This window comes from Centroberyx gerrardi, chromosome 5 (genome assembly GCF_048128805.1).
Source record: "Centroberyx gerrardi isolate f3 chromosome 5, fCenGer3.hap1.cur.20231027, whole genome shotgun sequence".
Lineage (NCBI taxonomy): Eukaryota > Metazoa > Chordata > Actinopteri > Beryciformes > Berycidae > Centroberyx > Centroberyx gerrardi.
This window is the reverse complement of record NC_136001.1, coordinates 34,492,314-34,504,089: the sequence shown is the minus strand read 5'-3', so window position 1 is coordinate 34,504,089 and position 11,776 is coordinate 34,492,314.

Genomic DNA, 11,776 nt, shown 5'->3' with positions numbered 1-11,776 from the left:
GATGAAGAAGATGATGATGATGATGATGATGATGATGATGATGGTGATGATTAGCATCCATTTCTTAAAGGGGAATGCCACTCAATTTAAGGATTCACGTTCTTCCAATTTCTAAATACATATATACAGATTCCTACAATCTATAAGATTAAACGAGATAAGATGACACTTTATTTATCTTTAAACTTTAAATCGGGTCGTTGCAGAAGCAAATAGTAATAGGATACAGCAAAACAGAATATAAACAAGAATATAGCATGAGGGTTCTATGAACATACGCAACCAACAATTTGAACATTGGAACATGTAGAATATGTTAGTGAAAAGCGTGCAAAAAGCTTTGGATTACAGCATTATTGGGGTGTTTGAAATAACAACAAAATAACAACAGCAATAGGCTACATACTGAGGGAATAATAAACTTAATAATAAACTTTGTTGCTTTTCAAAAACAGAGTTTACAAAGCGCTTTGCAGAGCATAGAGTGACAACGCTTAAAAAAAATCACGAAAATAGTCAATAAATTAGTAAATAAATATGGAACAAAGAATTAAGAAGCAAAGAATTGTCTTCTATGTGGAGATTTCATTGAGACATAATGATATAAACCAATATCCACACAGCAGCAGCTGTGTTGCTGTTTTTTCCTCTTTTCTAAAGCTTGTTGTCAGATTCTGCTCGACCGAAGCTCCTCCCCCTTCCTCCAGGAGCTTTGCAAGTTTTTTTTAAACTAGCTTGGCTCCTCCCTCGCTGTTTAAAAGCGGAGCTCTCCCCCTCCCATTCCTGAAAATTTTAGAATGGCGGAATCGATGAAGTGAGGGACTAAACTTTGTAAACTAGTAAACTTGTTAAACTAGTAAACTTGCTAGCTGCCTCTCCACTTGTCATTGTGGAGCATGTAACCTTCAGCAGGAGAAAGATCTGTCAAAGTGAGACTGGTAACTCGTGAGATTTATCAGCAGGTACGGTTAGCTTAGCTGTTAGCCTTTATGCACGGTGCTTGCAATGTTTGTCCTTGGCTGGCCTCCGTAGTGCAGTGGACATGTTTTTTTGGGGGGGAGACAGGGAGGAACGGAGGGAGAAGTGGCTTTGGTGTGAGTTTATTAACAAATGTGTTGCTGTTTTTGTCGCCCTCTAGTGGTCAGAAAATTTAGTTTATTGCAGCTTTAAATGACTGCAGTGATTTATCTAGCTCTTATCTATTGTATATCTTATCTATCTAGCCTTTGCTCCTCGGGCAGGTTGTTCCACAGTATAGGGGTTCTAATGGAGAGCGCTCGGTGTCCTTTGGTCTTCAGTCTCGCCTGTGGACCAGACAGGAGCCTCTGCCTGAGGACCTCAGGGTGCCGTCTGGCTTGTTGGGAGCTACAAGGTCAGAAATGTAGCTAAGGGCTAAATCATACAGTGCTTTAAAAGTAATCTTGAAATCTTTAAATTGAATCTAAAATCGGTCACTTCTTGTCTGGTGAAGATTTCCCACCAGTGAGCAAACTGACAGCAGAATTTAATTTGGACAAACAGGGAGAATCTACAGCGTCTCAGTTAGTGGGGATGGGACGCTCTGCTCTGCTGCAGCATCACTTCCTGGTTTAGACTGAGAAGACGCTGCAGCTTTACAGCAAAATCTGGACTAGTGCAGCTTTAAAGCGCTTCAAGAAAAAGCAAGATTCAGACTTTATGTAATGTTGGTGATTTAGGAACTGAAGCTTTCTCTACTGTTACACTCTTTTTAAGTTACTCTGCTTAAGAAAATCGAATCTAGCTAAATGCCAAAAATGTGAAATACTTATTATGTATGTTAGCACTGTAATCTGTAACCTACTGTGATTATTTTCAACTACTTTTGTATAAGTTTGCCTCTGAAACCAATAAAATGAATTTAATTTCAGCAGCGTTGTCATCATGTGTAGGTTCTGCTGACTAAGACAATCTACTGAGCATGTGCTAAAACAGCAGCCTGTGTTTGAAACAAGGTGCTACTCAAACTAAACATATAAGTGTGACATTAAATGAGTATGTAGTGTGTTTCCGCTGCATAGTTTGTTGATTTTATATACATGGAAAATGGCCAGATGTAAACTACATTTGCAAGAATTTCTGAGTATGCTGCTTGATGTTACTAGACATACTGAGATGTCCCATAATGCATTGCTACTGTGTAACTTCTGTGGCCGTGTGTCACTTTCAGCAGCTGACAAGAAAGTGATTGGTGCTGGGGGAAGTCTGATTGCCAAGAAAAATTTCAAATGTAGGTAGAATATATTTACACATTTTGTGTCATCAAATTCATCCTACTGTTAATTTACCACAGAGATTAGCAATTAGTTAGCCTGCTTTGCTTTTATTAGACTAGCTTATATTAGCTACAAACAAATATTTCAGAATAAACATAGCTGTATGGTTAGCTGTATAACATTAACATCTAACAACAACAATGGCGTAGATGTTTGTTTCTTCACACCGCGGCCTCATCAGCTTTCTGACCGTCCGGTCGGTCTGGAGCGTCCTCGCATCACATTTCAACTGCCTGCATCATCTCTGTGTCAAAGAATTTTTATACTTGTAACCGTTTGGCCATTCCGCACAAAATAAGTTGACGGTGAAAACATACAAAGAAAATCAAAGAGCAAGAGGTAGAGATACCAATTTCTCCTCCAACCGTAGCCTCAATAGACCAGAATGCAATGCAGCCACAAGACATGCTGGGTTTAAATTTCAAAAGCACCTGGCAGCTTTGTGGGGTGTCAACCTGTCCCCAATGAAGGAGCCAGAGCAGGGTTCTTGCACCATTTTTAAAGTCAAATTCAATGCTTTTTAAGACCTTTTTAAGACCTCAACAAATATAATTTAAGACCCAAAAAATGTTTGATAGAAAAGAGACAATTTATTGAGTCCTACTTTGGAAAACAAAACTTAACTTTTCCTTTCTTTTGTTCAGTGCTGAGAATACTGTCAATTCAAACTTTTCCAATCAAACCATTAACCAATCAGAGAACAGTTCAAGCATATTAATAAGCTTAATAATAAAAGTCCTCAAAACAGCCTGTCCCAAGCCAAAAAGTAACAACAAATAACAACAACAACAATAATAATAATAATAATAATAATAATAATAATAATAATGGTTGTGCTTATATAGCATAGAGAGAGAGAGAGAGAGATCAAAAACATCCATCAAAACAAGACCCATTGATAACTTAATTGTGATAATAATGACGGCTGCTCTGCCTCAACTCTCGGTGATTTACGAAGTTTCCTGATGGACAGATAGCTTTACTTGTTGCTAAAGTAACCGCTAACTGCTGCTAACTGTAGCTGCCGTTAGCTGGTTAGCTCAGTTAGCCGTGCAGCTAGCGGTCCTATTAGCTGACTCTGCCCGGACTGGGAGCTCGGAGCACCGGGGGAGTGTTGGTGTACTACATACTCAATTTGACTTCATACTTAGTATGAATAGTAAGTTAGTATGCGATTTCGAACACAGCCTTACTTACATTGAAATGATGACAAAAAAGATGATGAAAAGATGACACGCAGCCAGACGGGGGACTGCCCATTGTTCCGACGGCCCATTATTCCGAAACCCCAATAGTCCGAAAAATGTCCCATATTGGACCGAAAGACCATTTGTCCGACATCCCGGAGGTGGTTGGGTTGAGGCATGGGGTCACTGACGTTAGGGTTAGAGCAAGCTTACGGTCAAGGCTGTCAGAAGCCACGGTTGTGGATGGAGCCAGGCATGGAGTTTTCGGACTATTGGGGTTTCTGTAAATTGGCACTGGGGGCTTGACTGAGGCATGTGATCACGGCATTTTCATGATCAAGACGGGACGAGATAAAAGCACGGATTCATTTTCCCAAATCTTGGAAGGATAGCATAGGGCGTACTTTAGCAATATTTCACAGTTGGCAGAAACGGGACTGCATCATATAAACACTTATTTATACATACATATTTCATAATCAAATATAAGATTTGAATCAAAAGTGACCCCCTCGGTTTTTAGATGTTGACCTGACCTGGGGATGGGAGGACCAAGGCATTCCTTGATTATGGCTGTTTAATGATCTGGGTGGCCTGGGTAAGGTACACAGGCTGGTGGTTCAGGGCTAGAGAGCCGGGCGAAGCAGTTGGTGAGGTTTTGTTTGTCACTATGGAGAAGGAGCTGTTAGTTTGTTGTACCCTTAAAGCGACATGATACCCTAAACTCACTTTTGTGAGCTGTTAATCAATGTTCATGGTAATATCATAATGCATCCTGGTCAGAATCTTGACAGTGCACTGCATGTTTGTTTTTTGGATTTTGTGTGAAAATCCCAGCTTTGTGTCACCAACCTGTGTGAGGCGGACAGTAGAGCTGTGACACTGCAGTGTTTCCCACACATAGACTTTACTTGGGCGGGCCGCCCAGGTATATTAACGGCCGCCAAAGTATATTTGGCGACCCATTTTCGCATTTTTTATTTTTATTTTTTTATCCGTACGAGAGAACGACGCCATCCACGATCGATTAACTAGTGGACAATCTCCCCTCGCTCTACCGCTCCCGTACCTGTTAGTTCTGCTATCGCGAGAAGGGTCTACTGACAATTACACATGCTCTGCAGAGAAACACAGAGCGAGAGAGACGTTCTCTGGTATTACGTTAGAAGACGCGGACACGGTGGATATTTTACAAGCACGGACCAGGTAAAGCAACTCCTTTTCTCCTTATTGTGTAATTGTTCTCTGACTTTGGTAGTAGCTTCGAATTCTACGAAAGAAAGCGGCAACTATGCTGCGTTGGTAGCTACAAGACTCAAGAGTGTATTCAGCACACGTAACTTGACCATTGCGCAACATGCAGCAAAGTTGTCCTGGCTAAATATAAGAAAGATTATAATTTGTTTTCTCTTCGGGCTATGGCAGTTAGAAAGACACAGACTAACTTTAGCTAAGGTTAGACTACTCATTTTTCATGCATTTACTCAGCAGATATGAGTATTCAAAAATATTTTAAGAGAATACGGCGTGAGGATGAGGAAGAGAGACGCACAGTACCACAGGTAACTTAGCCAACATTAGCATTTAGCGTGAAATGGCAATAAACAAATGCATAAGCCTCAATAATTACATGTGTCAGTTAATTTGACGTGAAATTACAATTGCAGTCAACAGTGAGACGAAATGCAGAGACCAAACTAGATTCAAGCTTGTTCTCAATTCCAGGGGTCGGTCAGTGAAGCTGCTGGCACAAGTAGTGAGAGTGCTGAGGGAGAGGCAGCAGCAGCAGGTCCCAGTGTGGTAGAGGCAGGTGCAGGTCCCAGTGTGGTAGAAACAGCAGCAGGTCCCAGTGTGGTAGAAACAGCAGCAGGTCCCAGTGTGGTAGAGGCAGGTGCAGGTCCCAGTGTGGTAGAAGCAGGTGCAGGTGACCAAGCAGCACAGTTCCAAGCATCCCATTCACCGAGAGAGACATAGTATGACAGAGCAAGGAGAACTCCACCATTTAAATGCTGTATTCTAACCAAAGCAGATTCCAAGAATCGCAAATCAGGATGGAACCCTGACTGGCTCAAAATCCCACAGTTCAAGCATTGGCTCTACCTCACCCAGCATGGTATGAATGGCATTTGCAAGGCCATATTTGTAATAAAACTTTTTTTTGTAAGAATTAACACGTTGTTGTTTTTTTTTAGGAATGTTTTGCCGAGTGTGCAGGCAACACAAGCCTCCAGTAAAGAAAGGCCCCTTAAAACGGGCTTTCATAGAAATTGGGGCTCTTGTATTCCGCAAGGATTATGTGGAGCGCCACATCTCCTCAGAGCCTCATCAATATAGTATAAAGAATCAGGCCTCACTTGCATCAGGTATATAATTTTTTTTTATGTATAGCTAATTTCTGCAACCTATTAACCATGTTTGGCCCATATAATGAATTATTTCTTTGCTCTTGGTCTAGGCTACTCAGTGATGCAGGCTTTTGAGCCCACCGTTATTATCGAGCATGAGGCCATCATAGGGGGATTCAAATGCCTTTACTGGCTAGTAAAGAATGAGATTGCTCACCACACCAACTACCCTAAGCTGTTATGTCTAGCTCAGCTTTTGGGTTGTGATTACTTTGACAAGCTGAAGGTAAACCTATTACAAATTGATACTTGTGAAACTAAGAACTTTAACCACAGGCATAGCAAAATGTTAAATTACCTCCTTTTCTCAGGTGGATCAAAGAAACAATTACCAATCACACAGAATAGTGGATGAAATGCTGGAGATCCTTGCACAGGTAGTAGAGTTGCCTATTGTGGAAGAGATAAGGTCATCTCAAGCAATCAGCCTAGAGGTTGACGAAACGACAGATGTGTCCGTAAACCGCCAGCTGGATTTACATGTTAGGTGGGGTATTTTTGAAGGAATGCTGTGCATTTAAATAAAGATTTAGGCCTAGTTGATACTTATGTGTTATATGTGTGAAAACCTATTAATTGTATTTTAGACACCTGGATAAAGAGGGGTGTGTTTTTAACCATTTCCTTGACCTGGTAACTCTGGAAGATGGGAAAGCGGACAGCATTGTTGCTGCCATCAAGAGTGTACTACAGAAGAAGGAGCTCCCGGTAGACAGGCTCTACGGACTCGGGACAGACGGTGCAGCGGTGATGACGGGTATGGAGTTTATTGTTAAATCTGGTAGATTGTGTGAAATTTGTATTGTCAGCTGTTATTTAACACTAGTCAAGTCAAGTTTATTTGTATAGCCCTTAATCACAGTTACAGTCTCAAAGGGCTTTATAGGCCCACATTTAACAAAGGAAACAAAATGACACCCCCAACACTAAATTTACATCTTAAACCTAGGCCGTGTGAATGGAGTGGCAAAGCAGCTCACAGATAGTTTTCCAAAGCTGGTTTCTGTAGCGTGTGCTGCTCACAGACTAGCACTGGCATGCAAAGATGCCTCAAATGCTGTCAGATATATGGCTACCTTCAGGGACCATCTACAGGAACTGCACCTGTTCTTTAGAAACTGCAAATAGATCAGCCACACTGAGATCCGCCGCCACTACTCTCGGTCTGAGCGACTTGAAAGTTAAGATGCGTTTTCACCAATTTTCATAATACTATTGTGGTGTCATATTATTTATTTTATACTTACCAGTGTTTCTACTTGTTCAGGAAGTGAAAGATACAAGGTGGTTATCTCAGCATCTAGCCATACAAAATCTCCAGAGGAGCCTTCCAGCCATGCTGGCTGCTCTTGCAGAGGAGGCGAGCACAAGGAAGTGCCCAGTGGCCAAAGGCCTATACCCCTTCTGTGCCACATACCGCTTTGTGGCTGCCCTCTACCTTCAAGCAGATGTGTTGCCCCACATATCAATGCTGTCAAAGGTGTTTCAGAGAGCAGATGTGAACTTTCTCCACATAAAGGAGCAGGTAGATTACAAAGGGATGCATTTGATAAAGAATGATGCTCCCAGATATTTGCATTATGTGATCTATAATATTGTTGTCTTTTTCCACATTTAGGTTCCAGTCACACTTGCTACTCTGAGGAGCATTCTGGAGGCAGGCGAGACCCCACTCCCCAGATCATTCCTTGCTCGCCTTCACCAAGACCTGGATGACCCAGAAGGACTTGGGGCCTTCAGCATTGCCAGTGAGGAGGAGAGGAGCAGGAGGGGACATGAAAACCAGGAGCGCCCCGAGGAAGAGCTGTGGGCCAGATTCGTCAGAGATGTAAATACATCCCTTCTTACTTTAAAATTTTAAGATTCTTTTTTCCTTGAACTGAAAAATGTACAATATATCATTCCAGGTCCTCAAACCTTACATCTGCAGCCTGGAGAGCAATCTTGAGTGCAAGTTCCAGCACATTGAAGTGTTAGGGGCCCTCAGTGTCCTGGGTCCAAAGGCAGTTACCTCAGATGAAATGACCAACATTTCAATGTTGAACACCCTAACAAAGAAATTCATCCCAGGACAGGAAGCCACAGTTCTGCAGGAGTGGACCTCTTACAAGCAGCATGTACTATCAGGATCATTTAAGGTTGGTAAATTACCTGAATATGAACTGAATTGATTTCTGTCTCGTCCGTCTTGGCGGTTAGAATTGCTTGTTTTGACATCTGTAAATGTTTCAATTACACTGTATGCTCTTTTGCCCTGCCTTGGCTAATCTCTGAAGGACAAGACACAAGCTCAGATCATGCAGCTGCTGGCCAGTGAAAACGATGAATGGGCAGAAATATACCCAAACCTCTGCCTTCTAGCTGCAGCAGGGCTGGTCATCCCCGTCTACAGTGTAAACTGCGAGAGAGATTTTTCAACCATGAACAGGGTAAGTGAATTTTATATTTCTTTCAGCACTAAATATATTTTGCATCTAATTTCTGTATAGTTAATTTATAGCCAAGTGTCTGTTTTTCATCTGTTTTCAGGTCAAAACTGACCTGAGAAACAGACTGAAAGGGGAGCACCTGGCTGCATGTCTGCGAATATCGATAAATGGACCAGCACCACAGGCGTTCCCATATGCACAGGCGTTGGAGCTCTTCTTTGAAAAACCTAGAAAGATTAAGTGCTCTGACAAACAGTGCCATCTTTGTACACACTAAAAAGTGTTTTATTCTTATTTTTTTTACTTTGTCTTACTCTTCCCAAGTGGGTAGATGGAGGGGAGGGTTAGGGGGTTGGATCTGTGAAATATATTATGTGAAATATTCAATAAATCAAAATGTTGTGTTAAAGGTCACACGTATTTGTTGTTTGTCACATGTAGTAGACCATTTTTGTGTCGGCAGGTAATGCCGGCCCTTTCCGCCGGCTACCACCACAAGTATATTTCAGACCTGTGGGAAACACTGCACTGACATTCGATAATCAATAAATTATCGAACGCATTCATCGATTGCCATATTCGAACATCAAAGGGAACGTTCGATATTGGCTATCCAATTGTATTACCTATTTTGATTCCTGAATTTCCCCAAGGGGATTAATAAAGTGCTATCTTATCTTATCTTATCTTGATCACTCAGTTTCACGTGATCAAAATAGCCAGGATAGTTCTAAACAGGAAACAAAACTTAAATAAGTTGAAAAATGGCTACTAACACTCGTCCCACAGCTGCAGGAGCACCTGATGAAAAAATTATTAGCACACCAGAGAATCTTGCCATTGAAGTAGTGCGGCCACACCGATCTGTTGTGTCTGTCCGTCTCCATCATTTCAATGAGAGATGTCCGTTGTCCGGGCAGCGCTGATGACGCGGCCGTGTCCGTCAGATTTCCGTCCATTTAGATGGACAGAGTGGATAAGAAATACGAGACGTTCCTACCTTTTTTTTTTTTTTTTAATAGCGGCAAATACGTTGACGTTCCAAAACAGCCCAATGGACAAAAATCTATCCGTCAGTAAAATTCGGTCCATTTTCTGATGGATCAGTGTGGCCGCGGCAGTAAGCTAAATGCACTTTTTCTGTTTGTTTTGTTAATAAATCTTGTTAAATGCTGCTGTTGTCAGTCTTTCTCTCTCCACTGGCTCCCCGTCCCACCGCAAATTCACTTCAAACTCCTCATCACCTACAAAGCCCTCCACAACCTGGCTCTCCCCTATCTGACTGAGCTCCTTCACCAGCACACCCCCACCCGCAGCTTCCGGTCTGCTGACGCCAACCTCCTGCCCCCCCCCCCCCCCCATCAGGACCAAGCACCGGACCTGGGGTGACAGGGCTTTCTCGATTGCTGCTCCCTCCCAAAGGACATCAGAGACTCTTCCTCACTCTCCACATTCAAGAAATCCCTTAAAACACACCTTTTCAAAACTGCTTTTAATCTCTCTCTTTTGGCCTCCTGGTCTTTTATTTATTTATTTTATCTTTTTATCTTTTTCTCCCTATTTGATATGTTCTATTCTCTGTCTTATTCATTGATATTGTCTGTTATGTGTTTTGTATGTTGTTTACTATGTAAAGCGTCTTTGAGTATCTAGAAAAGCGCTATACAAATATAATGTATTATTATTATTATTAATAATAAATCCTTGACTATAGTGCCCTCTAGTGGGCATACCCAGTATAACACTAGAAATACATTCACGTTATTGATTTAAAAAAATATATAACAAAATATCGCTAATTATCGATTTTATATGTTTTTCTTATTTAAATATTCGATTTGTAATTTTTGGTCAATGTCACAGCCCTACTGGACAGAGATCAGAACATTTCAGCAGGGTCTGAATTATATAAGCCACCTCCAGGCCATGCAAAGCCTTGTAAGTATTTAAAGGAATAGTTCACCCAAAAATTAAAATTCAGTCATTATCTACTCACCCCCATGCCAGTAGAAAATCGGGTGAAGTTTGTTAGTCCATACAACATTCCCGGCGATCCCCGGAAGAAGTACATTGCAGCTTTCTCCAAAACAACTGAAGTTTCTGGAGACCTGTCTTCAAAAATAACAGAAAATAACCACAAAATGGCTGCATGCAGCTCTTACAGCATAATCCAAGTCTCTTGAAGCCAACAGCACCCATATTGTTTGATGTCATAATAATAATAATGAAAAATGCCATAAAATGTGCCATTTTTAACTATAATCGCTGCATGTATTACACTGTGCAGAATACATACACAACAGAGACTAGAGTGGACATCAAACATTAATGTGTGTGCTGACTTATTGAATTTGACGATTGAATACAAAGTAATTGGTTTAAAATAGTATTTCTATTTTCAAATCTCCCACTTTTATTTTGAAGGCTAAATGGCCAAACCAGTGGTCTTGTTTCTGCTAATTCGAGCTAGTCTTACCTATCGAGGCCGGGTGCGCGCAAACGTGAATTATTTTGAATTAACAGCTAGAGTGGCGATTTCAGCTAAATAATGGTGTAAATGTCTTTTCAAGTCACTTTGGGATCTGTTGGCTTCAAGAGACTTGGATTATGCTGTAAGAGCTGCATGGAGCCATTTTATGGTTATTTTCTGTTATTTTTTGAAGACTGAAGACAGGTTTCCGGCAACTTCAGTTGTTTTGGAGAAAGCTGCAGTATACTTCTTCCGGGAATCTCCGGAAATGTTGTATGGACTAACAAACTTTACCCTATTTTCTACTGGCATGGGGGTGAGTAGATAATGACTGAATTTTCATTTTTGGGTGAACTATTCCTTTAACTAGTGTCCAGTGCAATGAGGCAAGAATAGGTGTTATATGGGACCTACGATTAGACTAAGCTAGGAGCCTGGCCACCGCTTTCTGCACTAGTTGTAGCCGAGCCACAGCAGCTTGGCTGAGGCAAGTGAACAGGGCGTTACAGTAGTCTAGTCTTAAGAAAATGAAAGCATAAATGATGCACTTCAGGTTCTTGACTGACGAAACTTCTAATTTTGGCAGTGTTTCTCAGTCAGAGGAAACAGGACTGAACCAGCTCATTAACATGCTGCTCAAACTTCTTGTGTGGGTCAAAGGTAACGAGGAGGGCTTGAGATTTGGGGCCAAGGGACCCATACACTGATGACTCTTGTTAGCAATGTGATGGGGACCAATAACAAGAACTTCAGTTTTGTAAGGGTTTAGCTAAAGAAAATTTAGAGAGTGCGTGCCTGGTAAATCAGGACAAGAAGGTATGATATTTGCTCCGATATCTTTCATCAACACAAAATGATAAAAAAAAATGTAACAGTCAACTGAAGAAGAAGCAGAAACAACAGAAGGGGCAGGATTTACAAGATGATTGATAATGTTGAACAGAAATATTACCAAACATAGCTTAGAGCATATTACATGCATGCAGAGAAT